Below are 14,364 nucleotides of genomic sequence, written 5' to 3'. Positions count from 1 at the left end.
CTCAGCAGGAAGCCTGCTTCTTCCTCTCCCACTCCTCCTGCTGGTGTTCCCTCTCTTGCTGTGTCTCTCTCTGTCCAATAAATAAATAAAATCTTAAAAAAAAGAAAAAGAAACACATGTGCACATAGATTCAAATACAGAGTTGCTTACAAACACACGTACCCATGCACCACTGCCACACACAGACACACACACACACACACACACACACACACATACAGAGACACAGAATTAAATTTGCATTCAGCGCTTAAATTCAAGGGGGCAAATCCTGTTCCTCCACTTAATAGTTTTATCCTCTAGTAAGTTATTAATCTGTTTGTCTCAATTTTTTTATTTGTCAAAATGAGGATAATAATGGCATTCCCCTCACTGAGTTGTGAGTATTAAATGAGATAAAATAGTAAAGAGCTTATAAGTGGTTACAACAGCTTACAGAGATGCACGTGCATTCATTCCCATTTCCTGAGCCCCCTCCCCTTTCTCTGCTGCCACTTGGTGGTGGGCCTGGCAAAAGCAGGAGCTTAGAGTCCTTTCATCCAGCCTCAGGTTTCTCACCTGTAAAATGGGGATAACGTTATCTATCTGGTGGGGCTGTTTTGAGGATCTAAAGAGGCCCAGCAGGGAAAGCTTGGAGTCTAGACCCTGGCCCACAGAAGCCTCGCTAGGCTTTAGCTGTTCCTGTCCATAACTGATGAAGAACAGGCCAGAGAGCAGGTGCAGGGACAGGATGTGCTAAGGCAAGGGCCTGACCTGCCCCCCCCCCCAATCTCCTCCCAGGCTGGAGCTGGGGCCTCCAAGGACAGAGCCCAGGCACGGGGATCAGAGCTGCTCCCCCTGTTGGAGCCTGGCCTGGGGCTGGGGGCAGGGCTGGTCGGGTGGCCGTGGGTGGGAGGAAAAGAGGAAAACCAGCTCAGTGGAAATTACCCTGCGGTTGGCTCAGGCGCCCACGACACTGTATTTATAGAGAGCTCCCTGCAGCTCTTAATTCCTCGCAGTCGAGTTAACCCTTTCCAGGCAGCGGGACCAGCCCAGGGAGGAGGGAGAACACAGAACTGGGGTCGGCCCGCGGGATCCGGGATCCGGCTCTGCGGTCAGCCGTCTGGAGGGTGGGGGGGTCAGCGGTCAGTCACCTGTCCCCTCTCGCAGAAAACACACGTCGGATCTTGGGAGTGTGGGAACGGGGCGGGGGATGGGCACGGGCAGACCAGCGCCCCCTGGCCAGAGTCCAGGATCTGGTTTGGGGTCAGGGGCGGGGTCCGGGCCGATGCCCTGCCCAGCGGGCGGGCTCAGGCCTCTGCCCCGGACCGCCGCCGCGGGGCCAATCCGGCCTCTGGGGCGCACCCGGGCTGCCTTTCCGGGCCCGCGGCTTCCTCCAGCCCGCCCCGCCCCTCGGCCTCGCGGGGCCGCCCCCGACCCCCACTCGGGCCCGGCCTCGCGGCGGCGGCGACTCAGCAGCGCTCCGCCGCGTCCCCGCGTCCCCGCGTCCCGAGAGCCGGCCGCGGCGCGGTGAGTGCTTGCGTGGCGCGGGCCCGCGCGGGTAGGGGCGGCCTTTGTCTGCGGCCGAGCGGTGCGGGGCCCCCGGACCGCGTGCTGTGCCCTCCCTCGCTGGGCACCCGCGCCGGGCCCCCGCCCCGGGTCCGCGGCGCAGCCGGGTTCTGGGCCCCGAGGCAGCGGGGGCCGCCACAACCCAACCCCGCCCCAACCTTGCCGCCGAAGGGGCTGGGGCACAGTGGGACCTGCCCTCCTCCGGGAGGTCCTGCAGGAGACTGGTGGGTGCTCGTGATTACCTGGGCCCTGGGCGTGCAGGGGCATGGGGGCAGATCTGTCGCACTGTGTTGATGATTCCGGAAAGCTCAACGAAGCCAGCCGGGGTTGGCAGGGAAGCAGGGTCTCCTGGGCCCTCCAGAGGGCCCTGCAGAGGAAAACACCAGCTCCTAGGAGGGAGAGCTGCCGGGGAGGATTGGGAAAGGGAGGCCCACTCTTCTTGGCCCTGAAGGACAGAATAGAGAGGACTTACGCGGGCAGCAGTGGGCTCCAGGGGGACAGATTCTGAAAAGAACAGGTAGGGACAGCTGACCTGGGTGAAGGGGTGAATAGGTGTTGGGGGTGGGAGGCGAACACGAGGGAGCAGGATGGGGCAATTAGGGCTCGGGAAGTCTCCAAGACATGGTGGAGGAGGTAGGACGGAGAGGAGATGGGGAACTCGGTGTCTGGAAGGTGGGGACCCAGGGTGGGGACACACTAGAGGGAAGGGAGTTGAATCTCAGTGTCCCGAGGCCCTCAGAACGCTGTTTAGCGAGGGAGTTGGCAGGTTTGGTGGCCTAAGGCAGCAAACTGCCAGAAAAGGGGATTATTTCTAAGCCAGACCTGCCCTAATGAGAAATGCGTGACAGATGACTCAGATATGGATGGGTCTATCACTGGGGGAAAACGTTAGGCAAATAGTAAAGCAGAAACGATTGGGGGAAGAGGGGAAGGGTTTGTCTGACCTGGTTGAGAAAAACTCTTTACCTTCAAATTGGGTGTGAATAATTGTAAATGAGTCAATTTCATCATTAAATTAAGGCCCGGGTCCTTTTCTTTTCTTTTTTTATTTTTTTTTTTAAGATTTTATTTATTTATTTGACAGAGATAGAGACAGCCAGCGAGAGAGGGAACACAAGCAGGGGGAGTGGGAGAGGAAGAAGCAGGCTCACAACGGAGGAGCCTGATGTGGGACTCGATCCCATAACGCCGGGATCACGCCCTGAGCCGAAAGCAGACGCTTAACCGCTGTGCCACCCAGGCGCCCCCCGGGTCCTTTTCTTAAACGCATGTCTTCAGCAGTTGGCTTCTGTGTGAGAAAATCATGAAGCTGTTCTGTCTGTAAGAGAGTTCTTCATTTAGCCCAGCCTGCTCTCGTTCCCTCCGGCCTCCCAGAAATCCCTAGGAAAACCGATGCTGCGCAGCCTTCCTTGCAGTGTGGGGGCCTGCGCGTAGGTGGGACACTTGGGGAGGCTGAGGGAAATTGAAGTCCGAACTTGAAATTGAAGCTGAAACTTGTTGGATGGGTTGGGCCCATTGGAGTGGTGGGAGGGGTGGAGGGCTCTGGGGCTGCCGGCTGTGAGTGATGGCTCATATTTCCAGCTCCTCTGAGAATGGGAATATTTGGGATGAGTACACTTCCCTGATATCTAGAGTTGCCAAGCTTTAGCACTAACGCTGCTTTTAACTCTCAAGCATGGAAATCTTTCCTGTATTACGTACATCGTAGTTTGACATCAGGACACTCCTGACGTCAGTGAAATTTTTCTTCAAGACTTCGGGTCAGTGCTGTGAATGTCAGATTTGGCACTAAGGGGCTGTAGGCGACTCTTGTAGGAGTGAGCTTTGCACTAAGTGGCTTCAGCCATGCTTTTATCGATCCCTTGACTGCTGTTTGGAGTTCTTTCCTCTCCTCGATGACATCACTGGTGGTTTCTCCTGCTTACCTTCAGTGTAGCTTTCCAATTTACTCCAGACTCCTGTGCTGCAAGAAATCAGCCATCCGGCTTGTTAGAGGTGAGAAGCCCGTGTTAATGCAAGCCTGAGGGCGGGAAGGGGTGCTGGGATTTGTGGACCTGTTTTTCCTTCCTGTCCCTGGCCCTCTGCAGCTCTGACCAGTCACGCAATGGAAGCAGATCGGCTGAATGTCTGAGATGCTCAGGTGCCTGGCAGCTGGGTTGGGTGCTTGGACGTTTGTGGAAAGGACATTTATAGAAGTGTCGTCCCTTGTGAGGAGGCTGTGTCCTTACTCTGGTGAGGTTGACTTCTGAGCCTTCCTGGGGGAATTCCTCCATCCTTAACCTGTAATCGTGTCTTGTCTGGAGCCATAAATAAATCTCCATTCCTTGGAGCAGAATTTGGCCTTGACCGTGAGCTAAGCAATACGGCTTGGGGTCAGAATGGCAGGATGACCATAGAGCTGTGAGCTGGGATTCCACAGCACCTAAGGCCACTCCTAGAAAGTGTTGTAGAATGTCTCTGGCCTGCTGCTGGCTGGTTCTTGGTTAGAAAAATGATCCAAATCCAAACGGCCTCCAAGATTATGACCACGTGGGGCCTGAGGCTGTGGACTTGAGTCATGGGGTCAGGGGAGGAGGAGGAAGGGCAGGCAGGATGATGTCACTGCCCATGAGCTTATCCTCTGAGTGGGTGGCCACTTCTCATTGCTGTCCTCTGCACACCCCAGGGCAGGAGTGCCCGGGAGGTCCACTAGCAGAAGAGGAAGGCATAGCCTGGGCCTGTGGGAAGTAGGAGGGTGGGAACTGATGGACGTGATCCGTGAGAAATTTCCTTTGGTCTCAGATGCATCAAACATCTGGGACAGGGCCGCATGTGTTTTTCTGCAACCCCTAGCTGCCACACCCCAGTGTTGCCACTCTTGCAGTATGAGGTTCCAGCTAGGAGCTTGAGTTTCCAGGTGTTGGGGTGGGGTTGTGCTGGACGCTTCATAGACATCATCGCATTTAATCATGTCAGTCCTCCGAAGTGGAGTGTCATTAGCTCCGTTGTATAGATGGGGAAGCCAGAGCCCAGAAAGGGGAAGTCACGTGCCCAAAGACACACAGCTGGCACATACTAGACCTGGAATGCTGTCTGTCCCCAGAACAGGCTCTTTCTGCCACTCTGGAGGCAGGCACGGGCTTCACCCCTCGTTCTGGAGTCTGGTGAGACATGCTGAACGTCCCCACAGCAAGGCAGGGAGAGCTCATCTGAAGAGCTGGGGAGAGGGCAGGCCTGACCGGAGAGGGCAGGTATCCCAGTCTGAGTCATCCGTGGGAGTGCTTGCTTTTCCAGAGGCCTGGTCTTCAGCACACTTATGCCTCTGGAGTCCCTCCGCGACCCTCCAGGTCTGACCTGTGCTCCCAGCCAGCTGCCCCCACTCTCCCTCTCATTCTCTTTGCAGTCCGGAGAACGGATGCCTCCTCCACACCCCTAATTCCCTTGGATATTTGGCCTTTCTGAGGGATTCGGAGCGTATGTCAGAGGGAAACCTGCTAGGAGTGGGGAATGAGAAACATTTTTTATTGGGAGGCCTGGAGTAGGAAAAGACAGTACCTCTGAGAAGCAGGGCTCCCAGGAAGTGGGGCTTCCGCCGGGAGATGCTGGAATGTGTGAGGGGGTGGGGGGCCTGAAAGTTTAGCCCGGCAGAGGAGCTCTTGGCTGGGGAGAGGGTGTGACAGTGCAGGGGCGGGGGTGCCCAGGAGGCCTTGTCCCCATGACTACGGCAATGATAACAGGAGTAACTGTCAGTGCTGTTCGGTGGTGCTAGGTGCTTTCCTATATGGTCTTATTCTCATAGCAGCCCTTGTGGGGTAGGGGTTGTTACTCCTGTTTTAGAGATGGGGAATCAAGTCTCAAAGAGGTTAAGTCATTTATTCTTGGTCATGTGTCTAGAAAAACTTTGAGTCAGAATTAGAACACAGGGCTGCCTGTTCCTGAGCCCAAGCTGTACCCTAGGGCAGGCAAGGTGGCTTAATGATTCCATCAACACAAAGGCCCAAACTGACTCAGATCGTCAGGAAAAGGGAAGTCAACAGGGGGCTATTCCCAGCTGTCCTATAATCATCCTAAGAGGGTAATTTACAGTCCTTATTTTATAAATGAGCAAACTGAGGGTCAGAGAGGATGTTTTCCCAAAGTCTCATGACTAGGAAGTAGCAGAGTCTGGATTTGAAACTGTGTCTCCTATTCCAAAGTCATCTCCTTAAACACCAGGGCTCACTTCTTCCTTTGAGGGTTGGGAGACAAAGATGCAGAGAAGCAATGGGTTTGCCCCAGGGAGCCTAGCAAGTGAGTGCTGGAGCTTGGTCTGAAATCTATAAAAATCTTCAAAGTTGCTGTTTTCCTTTTTGTTAATTGCAAAGGAATTACATGCTCATTACAAGTCACAGAAGTGTATCAACTAAGAAGTAGGAGTAGATGCTTGCCCTCGTTCCTGTGCCCCCGGAGTTGGGTTCACTATCACACTTCCAGACCCTTTCCCATATGCAAACATCCATCTCTCTCTAAACACATGGCCGCTTCATTCATTCCACACTGCACTGAGCACTCACCATGTGCCAGGACCTCACTGGAATTAAGGATACAATCGTCAATAGAGCAGACGCTGTTCCTTCTCAGGGAGGTTCCAGTATGACACGAGCAAAAGAAAACTGTGTAATGAATAACAAAGACTCTCCCGGAGTGGCTGATCTCTGCCTGGCTTTTCTGCCGAGGTGACTCTCGGGATAAAGAGGTGTTACCCATGTCATCCAGGAAGAAGGAACTGTGTTTGCAAAAACCCATGAGAAGAGGATCCCCTGTTGTAGGACCTGAAAGAGGCCACTGTGGGGAAGGGCAGATGGGAGGAGGTGAGGCTGGGGAGGTGAGTAAGGCCAGACCAGGTAGGGCTCTGTGGGCCATGGAGGAGCTGATTTAAAATTGGAAGTGATGGCCTGATGCAGTTATGTTTTTACAGCAGTTGCTACGTAGAGTCAAGACTGGGCGGTAGAACTGGGTGGGGAGACGAGAGGGAAAGTAGAGAGACCAGTGAAGAAACATGTGTGGTCATCCAAGCAAGAGGTGATGAGCACTTGGGAGAGAAGAGAGAGCAGCACAGGTGGAGAGAAACAGAGGGTGAAACTGTATCAGGCGTCGGCAAACTTTTTCTGCAAAGGACCAGAAAGTAAAAATGTTAAGCTTTGCGCGGATTGCAAGTGCTGGGTTCTGCTGTTGTCTGCAAAAGCAGCCGCAGACAATACGTAAATGAAACGTGGCTACGTGCCAACGAAACTTTATTTACAGACACTGAGATTTGCATTTCACGTAATTCCCATGTCTCATGAGATATTCTTCTTTTGATTTCCAACCGTTTAAAAAAGTAAACCCTTTCTTAATGGTGCGCTGAACAAAAGCAGGCAGCGGGCTGGATTTGGGGCTCAGGCTGTAGATTGCCAACCCCGAAGATATATTTTGGGGTTGGGGATGGTTGTTCTTGGTGATGGATTGTAGAGGCGAGAGAAACTCGGGTTTCTGGCTTGAGTGGAGGGTGGTGCCTTTCCCGAGCAGGAAGAGCTGGGGAGGAATAGGTTTGAGGGGAGATCAAGAGTTCGAAGAGGGACATGTTAAGAGGGAGATGCCTGTGAGTCACTGGCAAAGAGATGTTTAGGGGACAGTTGGAGCTCAGATGAGAGGTGTGGGCTTGGAGAAGAAAATCTGGGAGTTGCCAGCGTATAAACGATATTTAAAGCCATGGGAGTGGATGAAATCATCTAGGAAAAAATAGTAGAGAGACTTGAGGAGAAGGCCTAGGAGCCAACCCCAGGAGGTTCCTCACTGGAGGAGGAAGGGTGTGCAGTGGAATACAGGTGATGCTGAGATGGAGAGAGAGGGAGGGGGCCAGACCTGGGCCATGGGGCCATCTGTTAATATAGAAATGAGGTCATACAGTTGACAGTAGACTTTATCGACGTGACGTATGGCATGGACTTATTTCTCCATTAGCACACGTTCTTTTAAAAAGCGGTATGCTATTCCATTACATAGATGCGCCGTCATCAATGTACCAGTTCCCTACTGGTTCCCATTTTTGCTGCCAACTGGGTGTCTTTGAGACTGGAGCTAGTGCTTCTGTAAACCAGTTCCTACAAACCACAGCCCATGGGCCAAACCTTCTGCCACTTGTTTTTGTATTGTATAGCCCACAGCTAAGAATGGTTTTTACATTTGTCATGGTTGAAAAAAAACCCATGTGATTCATGAAAATTACATGCAATTCAAATCTGAGTGTCCATAAATAAAGTTGTGTTGGAATACGGCTCTGCTCATTCATTTATACATTGTCTATGCCTGTCTCCCTGCTACAATGGCAGGGTTGAGTGGTTGTGACAGATCTCAGATGGCCTGCAAAGTCTAAAATACTTACTATCCAGACCTTTACAGAAAGAGTCTTTTCTGCTCACGCCAGCAGAACAGCCCTGGGAAGTCCGACTGGGTGTGGTTTGGCTCATTGGCCCATTCTGGAGCCAATCACCAAGGGTTCTCCAATGAGTCAGGTCCGGTCACCCGCTGAGGCCCGAGGCTGGGGGTCAGCCCCAACAGCATCACATGGACTGGGTTCCCTGCAGGACCAGGGAGCCCTGTTATTAGAAGGAATCGGTGTAGAACAAGAGAGAGGCACTGTAGAATAAAGGACTTGGAGGAGAGTTGCTAAGAGTATCAAGACTGACTGCTGAAGGACGAGAAGGTCCGCTCAGCATCTTTTGTGCTTCCTTGTCAAGGAAGAAGTTGCAGAGGCTGTTAAGAAGGAACTGAAGTTCAGCCCAGGTAGGGAGGTGATCATCTGCTTTCAGTGGCTTTGTCTTCTGGCCCCTGTGATTGTCCTGGTGTGGAGTGAACTTGGGGATAAGATATCTGAGAAGCTGTGGGGGGTATTTCAGGACAACTGGGGTAGAGGCAGGGGTGGGGGCCGTAGCCTTCCAGGGTTTCCCACTGTGTACAGAACCCATCCTTAAGCACCCCCTGACCACCTCCCATGCCCCACGTCTTGACAGCCACTCCCCAGAGTCCCTGTTTTCTCAGAGTGCGGTGAGGGCCCCCTCCTCCAGAGACCTGCTTGACCCTCCTTGCCCATAATACTTCATGTTTGTTGTGTGAGTAGGTAAATGAACGCTGGAAGACTTGAGATGAGCAAATAACCGGTTTTACAGGGAAGCAGGCAGATTATGGGAGCAACAGATTGGCGATCGAGTCCTTAACCCCTGACAAAATCCTGGAACCGGTTATTAATGGAGCACTTGAAGAAGAGTCCATTTTCTTCAGAGGAGCCTTTTTTTTGTCTGGTTCTTCCCCATTTGACCGGCCCTCTACCAGAAGCGGGATAAGACCTGTGATGGGCTGTTGGGTGGCAGCACAAATAGGGAGATTCCTAATCCCAAAGCCTTGAACGGTGGATAGGCATTGATTCAGGGGCAAAACCTAGTGCTGTGGGGTCTTCCTGAGGACCTTGATGACACAAGAAACAAAGCGGGGAGAAGAGGGCAACCTTTTTGGGTGACATTCATTTTGCTTTTTTTTCATCCACCACAAAATTATCGAGCACCTTCTAGGTGCCAGGAACTGTCACAACAGTACCGCAAAAAATCGTGGCATGGCCACACAACACCGTAACTGTACTTCACACCACTGAATTGTACATTTACAGTGGTGGAAAGGGTAAAGTTCACACTCCATGTATTTTGCCACAATTTAAAAGAAAAGATCGTGGCAGTTGGGGTGATGGAGTCGGCTTAACTGGATGAAATGTGATAGTGACACAAATGAAATATCCCATAGGGTCCCACCCCTTCCCCAAGTGCATCAGGAGAGGACGGCAGAGATGAGGGTCCACGGCAATGCGAGTACATGGCTCCCAGTCACTGGCCACAGATTTGATAGGCTATTATTGTGGGTTATTTTGGTGAACAATGTGGCATGGCTGCCCACGGTGGCCTCGTCAAGGGAGAAGATCTAAAAGGTGCAGGGAGGGGGCAGACTAGTAGTACAAGGTCGAAGGAGGACAGGGGAGGTTCGAGAGACAGAGGTGGGCTCAGAATAAGGCTACTTCCCACTGGTGACAGCTGCCCCAGAGCCAGTGGACTTTGGGAGGCTGTATGTATCACTGGCGGGGACAAAGGGGTTATGAGGGGGGCCCGAGAGAGGTTCCCTGTTCTGATACCTGACCATTAACCTCTGCAGATTCTCCAGAATTTGTTGGCAGACCTCTCCTCATTCCGTGATCTCCCTCGACGATCCCAACGTTGGCTCCCATCACTCCCCATGCATGGGTGGCTCCCCGTCCTGTTCTGAGCTCCAGCTCCGTGTGTCCGGGAGACCATGTGACATCTGGCAGGGATGCTGTCTGTAGCTCAAGCCCAGAAGGAATTGCCCTTCCTCCTACACATGCTTCATTTCCAGGTCTCCCCACCTGGAGATGTGTGCCCCACGTGCCCACTTGTTCGAGCCTTCGGGACATCCCTGACTCTCGCAGCCCCTCCCTCCCGTACAAACACAACAAGCCCCAAGCCAGGTCAGGTGTACCCTTGAAATCTCTCCTGAGCTGGGCCACGCATCACTAAGGGACTCAGATGAGATAGTGTCCAGTTCATATTTTGAAGCACCTATTTTAGATGTGGTTTCCTTTCGCTGCTCCGAACATGGCAATTTTCATGGGGTGGGAAGAGCAGGAGAGAGAAGGAGGGAAAGGAGGGGAGGGATGGCTCCCTAAATTAGTCACTTCAGATGCTGTCAGTAAGACCCAAAATAACAGTGACGCTAGAGTAGATGCTTATTCTCACCCACGTGACGGTCCGGGTCCGTCCAGGGTTGATACTGCAGCCCCTCCGGGGGCCTGTGTCTTACTGTTCTAAAGTCCCCAGAGTGTTGCCTCGGATGGTCACCACAGCTGTGTTCCAGCTAGTGGGAAAGGGGAGGAGACAAGAGAGGGTTTGCTCCCTCTCTTTAAGGGTCTGACCCAGACGTTGTACACATCAGTTCCTCTCACATCCTATTTGCCAGAAGATGGTCACATGGACACACCTTTGCCCCGCAAGGCAGGCTGGGATCTGTAGTCTTCGGCTGAGTGCCCATGTGCCTAGCTAAAATTTCTATAGAAGAGGAGAATAGACATGAGGGGGAAACGGGTGGTTTCTGCCACAGTCATTTTGTACATTTCAGCGTGACCTGCTGGCAGCTAGTTGGCTCGACCTCAAGGATATGGTACGTGAAGATTTAACATTCTAATGTAGTTCCGCTAGGATCCAGCCGAGCATTTCTTTTATACATGGGAACACGGAGTTTAGAGAGGGGAAGTCACATGTTAAAAATTGCACAGCAGTGTCAGAGCTGAGACCAGAACCCTGAACTTTGGGCTCATTTTCTACTGTTTCAAAGGGATCTGGTTGAGAGGCACCCAGGCAGTGCCAGGAGGAAGGTGTCTTGGGGCTGGGGAGAAGCCACCCTGCCCAGCCCACCTACCTGGGGAGCTGCTCATCATTTTTCCAGACTCACCTTTAGGGTTATTATGTCTCTGGGGTACGTCCAGGTAGCCCTCACTGTATCTTAAATAACGTACTGTATTGAAGTGCAGTGATTCACGGGCACTTCTCTATTGGGATGCAGGCTCCTTGAGGACAGACACATAGCTTAGTCGTCTCTCTGTCCCCAGTGCCTGCCTACCAGGTACTCAGGGAAGAGTTAAGTGCACTACTGAATACACGAATGAATGTATATTCAAGGAGTCTTTCAATTGCAGATAATAGAAACTTAGCTCAAGCTAGCTTGAGAGGGAAAAAAAAAAAAGACTGGCTCAAGGATCTGGGCTGTCTAGGTGTGGGCTTGCTTCAGGCATAGTTGGGTCCAGGTGCTTAACAGCTGTTTGCAGAAGCTCTGCCTCTGCGCTGTGCTAGTTAGCGGAGATCGACGCTAGTCATGTGGTTTGATCCTTCTTGCCCTCCTGGTGGGAAGCATTGTCCAAGTGGACCCTGCAGGGATTGGGAGGAGGCAGGGGGTTAAGAGATAGGGAGTGGCTTTGGTCCGGGCAAGGAATTCCTCTTGAGCATCCCTAGGTTGGGGGTGTCTTGGTATAGTAGCCAGTTAGCCTTTGTTTCTCGGTTTGGGCTTAATGGAGCACATCTCTCTTGGGAGCTTCCCTGGGGCTGCAGCTCTGCTGGGGTTGAATGAACTTGCTGCCCCTTCAGGCCAACGGTGGCCTGGGCCCCTCACTCCTGCTTCCTGGGGAAAGCCAAGGTACTGCGTGTTCTTTCCTGGCAGGACTCCTTGGAGTTCCCACATTTGGCTGAGACTGGGATGAAGGAAGAGGAGGAGGGAGGGCTGGCTGGTGACTCACTGGGAGGGGTGGTACATGCTGATTCCAGGGCAGGTCCCCCCAGGGCATGAGAAATCCCCTTTGTAGAGAAGGTGGGCAGGGTGGTGCCAACCCAGCATGAGATCTGTGTGTCTCCAGGGGCAGCCCATCTGTCCCAATGAGCAGTGATGAGCTTTCGATTCCCGGCCACGCTCCCATTCCCTCAGCAGCACCTCGTCTCCAAGAGGCATTTCTCCATCCCTCTCTTGGCCCTGGGGGCCCAGCTGTTGGGGTAGGAACCTCTTAGTGCGGTGGAATTCTCAGGTCTTGGTTCTAAGCTGTCAGGGTTTTCCCTAGGTAAGCCATGACAGTGGGAACTTTGCTGGGTTCAGAGTCTAGGAAGGTAACCAAAGGGGGTGAGCCCAACACCCAGCCTTGGAAATCCTCTCATTCTCCCTCTGGAGTGAAGGACAGCTTGGCCCTTGGGGAGCCCTGATAGGTCTGATCAGGAGAGGGAGGTGCTCCCTGACCTCCCCCACATTCATGGAGGTGGCAGGCATTCCCAAAAGACCCTGGTGAGTAAAAGCTTTATATATGGAGACCTCAGAAGAAAAGTCTGGAGGGCCAGGCAGAGGAAAGTGGTTTACTTCTGTAGTAAATGGGGAGCCACGAAAGGTTCTTGAGCATGGGTAGGGATGTGAGCAGATTCCTATCTTAGGTCCTGAGAGCAGACATCGTAGAGAGTGGGGTTTGTGAGGGCAGAGTGGAGACAGCAGGGCCAGTGAGGAAGGTCACAGGAGGGTCGTGTGGGTGGCAGGCATAAGCAGCAGTGGGGAGGGTGAGGGAGGTGGTCTGGGAAGAACAGATAGGCCTTGGTTTTCTTTGGGGGTGAAAGAGAGGAAAGGAGTCTTAGAATTTGGAAGCTTCTTAATCCTTAGGCCCTGGTGCTTCCTTGGGGGTGGGGGTGGGGGGCAGTGTGGAGGCTGCGGCCTGCGAGCTTTTCCTGTGGCCAGTGGCTGCCCTTGCAGGCAGGATGTGGTGCCCGCCAAGGGTGCCTTTATGAATGGAGCGGGAAGCCTGCTGACTCAGCAGCCGGCAAGGCCTTGAGGCTGCCAGGTTTGGACCGGAAGTGTCTGGGAAGGAAGTGGCTGTTCAGGGCTTCCCCGCTGTGGACAGCTGGGGGGGGGGGGCAGGATGCACCCGGTTTGGCTGAGGGACTCCCTCAGCCCAGCTGCTGGGAGGGGGGGGAGGCCGGGGAGGCCGGAGGGTGCTTGGCTGGGACTGGAAGGCTTGAGGCTGGGTGCCTGTGACCAAAATGATGGTGCCGGCTGCCTGTGGGTGAGGTCTGCTCCTTGGGAGGGCAGAAAGCTGTGGCAGGAGGTTGGGAACCCGAGCCCTTCTCAGCTTGCTAACTGGCAGATTACATCACATTAACTAAGGCGCCTCACTTATAGGGGCTTTATTTTTTTCTCCTGCAAAATGGGACCAAGTCGATCGGCTGTCTCCCTGGGTGGTTGTGAGAATGTGAAATCCACTGTGTTCTTGTTGGACGGTGTGGGATAGCCTAAGTCCACACTGGTTACGTGGCTTCATCCGGACACGGTGTGAACAGTCAGGCAGCAGCTGTGGGGCAGGGTAACCGCAGACGCCACCCGCCCGCGTCACACCCTGTGGCGGGCAGCAGGACCGGAAGCAGGGCTGGGCCCAGGGAGGTTCACCTGTGGCCACAGACATACCTCTCCCTCAGTCCTGACTCCAGCCTCCGGGCCGGGCCTCTTCCGTTTCTGATTGGTCTCGGTCACTTGCTAAGAAGTGTCCAGTTAGCAAATGTCCTCTGTCTCGGGCTCCATACGCTTACATCAGCTGCTCCTAGAACCATCCCCTGGAAGTGTCTGCACAAACACTGCTAACTTCACACGCCCTACACCGGCCGCCTCCATGTTCTGTCCCAGTGACTGCCCCACCCGCTCACTGGGCTCAAAACCATAGCCACCCTGACTGCCCCCTTCCTCTCTCCCCACGTTCTCCAGTGCTGTTCTCACCCAGACCTGCTTTATCTCTTCTCATGTATCCTGCAGATGCTATCAGTCATGTTTATGGAGTGCAGCTCCGACCATATCCTTTCCCCTGTTCCAGAACCTTCAGTGGTTCCCAGTTGCCTTCAGGATAAACTTCAGATCTTTCAGCCTATCTCTACGTCTGGCCCCAGCCTCAGCCCTTACTCTCCCCACTAGCTGTTGTCTGGAGTCAAACTGGGCCGAACTGATCTGCTCACCTTCTTGCCCTGGGCCGGCCAGCCTTGCCTCATCTTCCTTGTATTTTGTACCAACATCTTAGTTCTGAAAGGGTGGGTCCCAGCTGCCCCCTGCCCCGTGGGCCCTGGTCTAGCCTCCCCAGTGACTCAGTCCCCTGCTGCCAGCAGGTCTCAAAACAGCCCTCAGTGGGGAGCCTTGGAGGGTGTGGGAGGGAGGACCTGCCGCTGGGCATTTGCAGCCTCCCCTGAGATGGGGGGGGGG

At 53.6% G+C, this 14,364-nt stretch overlaps 1 protein-coding gene and 1 long non-coding RNA gene across 3 annotated transcripts in view; one reads left to right on the top strand and one right to left on the bottom strand.

Annotated features, from left to right (window-relative positions):
* Positions 1-93: 93 nt before the first annotated feature.
* On the bottom strand, positions 94-2,605 carry LOC103679009. 2 transcript variants are annotated; one of them, XR_572798.2, is made up of 4 exons: positions 2,081-2,605; positions 1,791-1,993; positions 928-1,102; positions 94-558 (listed from the first exon to the last, which is right to left on the bottom strand). It is a non-coding gene; the product is annotated as an uncharacterized LOC103679009 (long non-coding RNA). The 2 variants fall into 2 exon arrangements; XR_572797.2 differs by having other exon boundaries at positions 1,791-2,605.
* Positions 1,421-14,364, top strand: part of CD276 (CD276 molecule) — a 29,606-nt gene continuing 16,662 nt past the window's right edge. The window contains exon 1 of the mRNA XM_040643014.1: positions 1,421-1,509. The gene's annotated coding sequence lies outside the window, so the exon portion shown is untranslated. The remainder of the gene's footprint in view (positions 1,510-14,364) is intronic.

This window comes from Ursus maritimus, unplaced genomic scaffold (genome assembly GCF_017311325.1).
Source record: "Ursus maritimus isolate PB19 unplaced genomic scaffold, ASM1731132v1 scaffold_27, whole genome shotgun sequence".
NCBI lineage: Eukaryota > Metazoa > Chordata > Mammalia > Carnivora > Ursidae > Ursus > Ursus maritimus.
The sequence above is the reverse complement of the archived record's forward strand: the minus strand, read 5'-3'. Positions and strand labels throughout refer to the sequence as shown.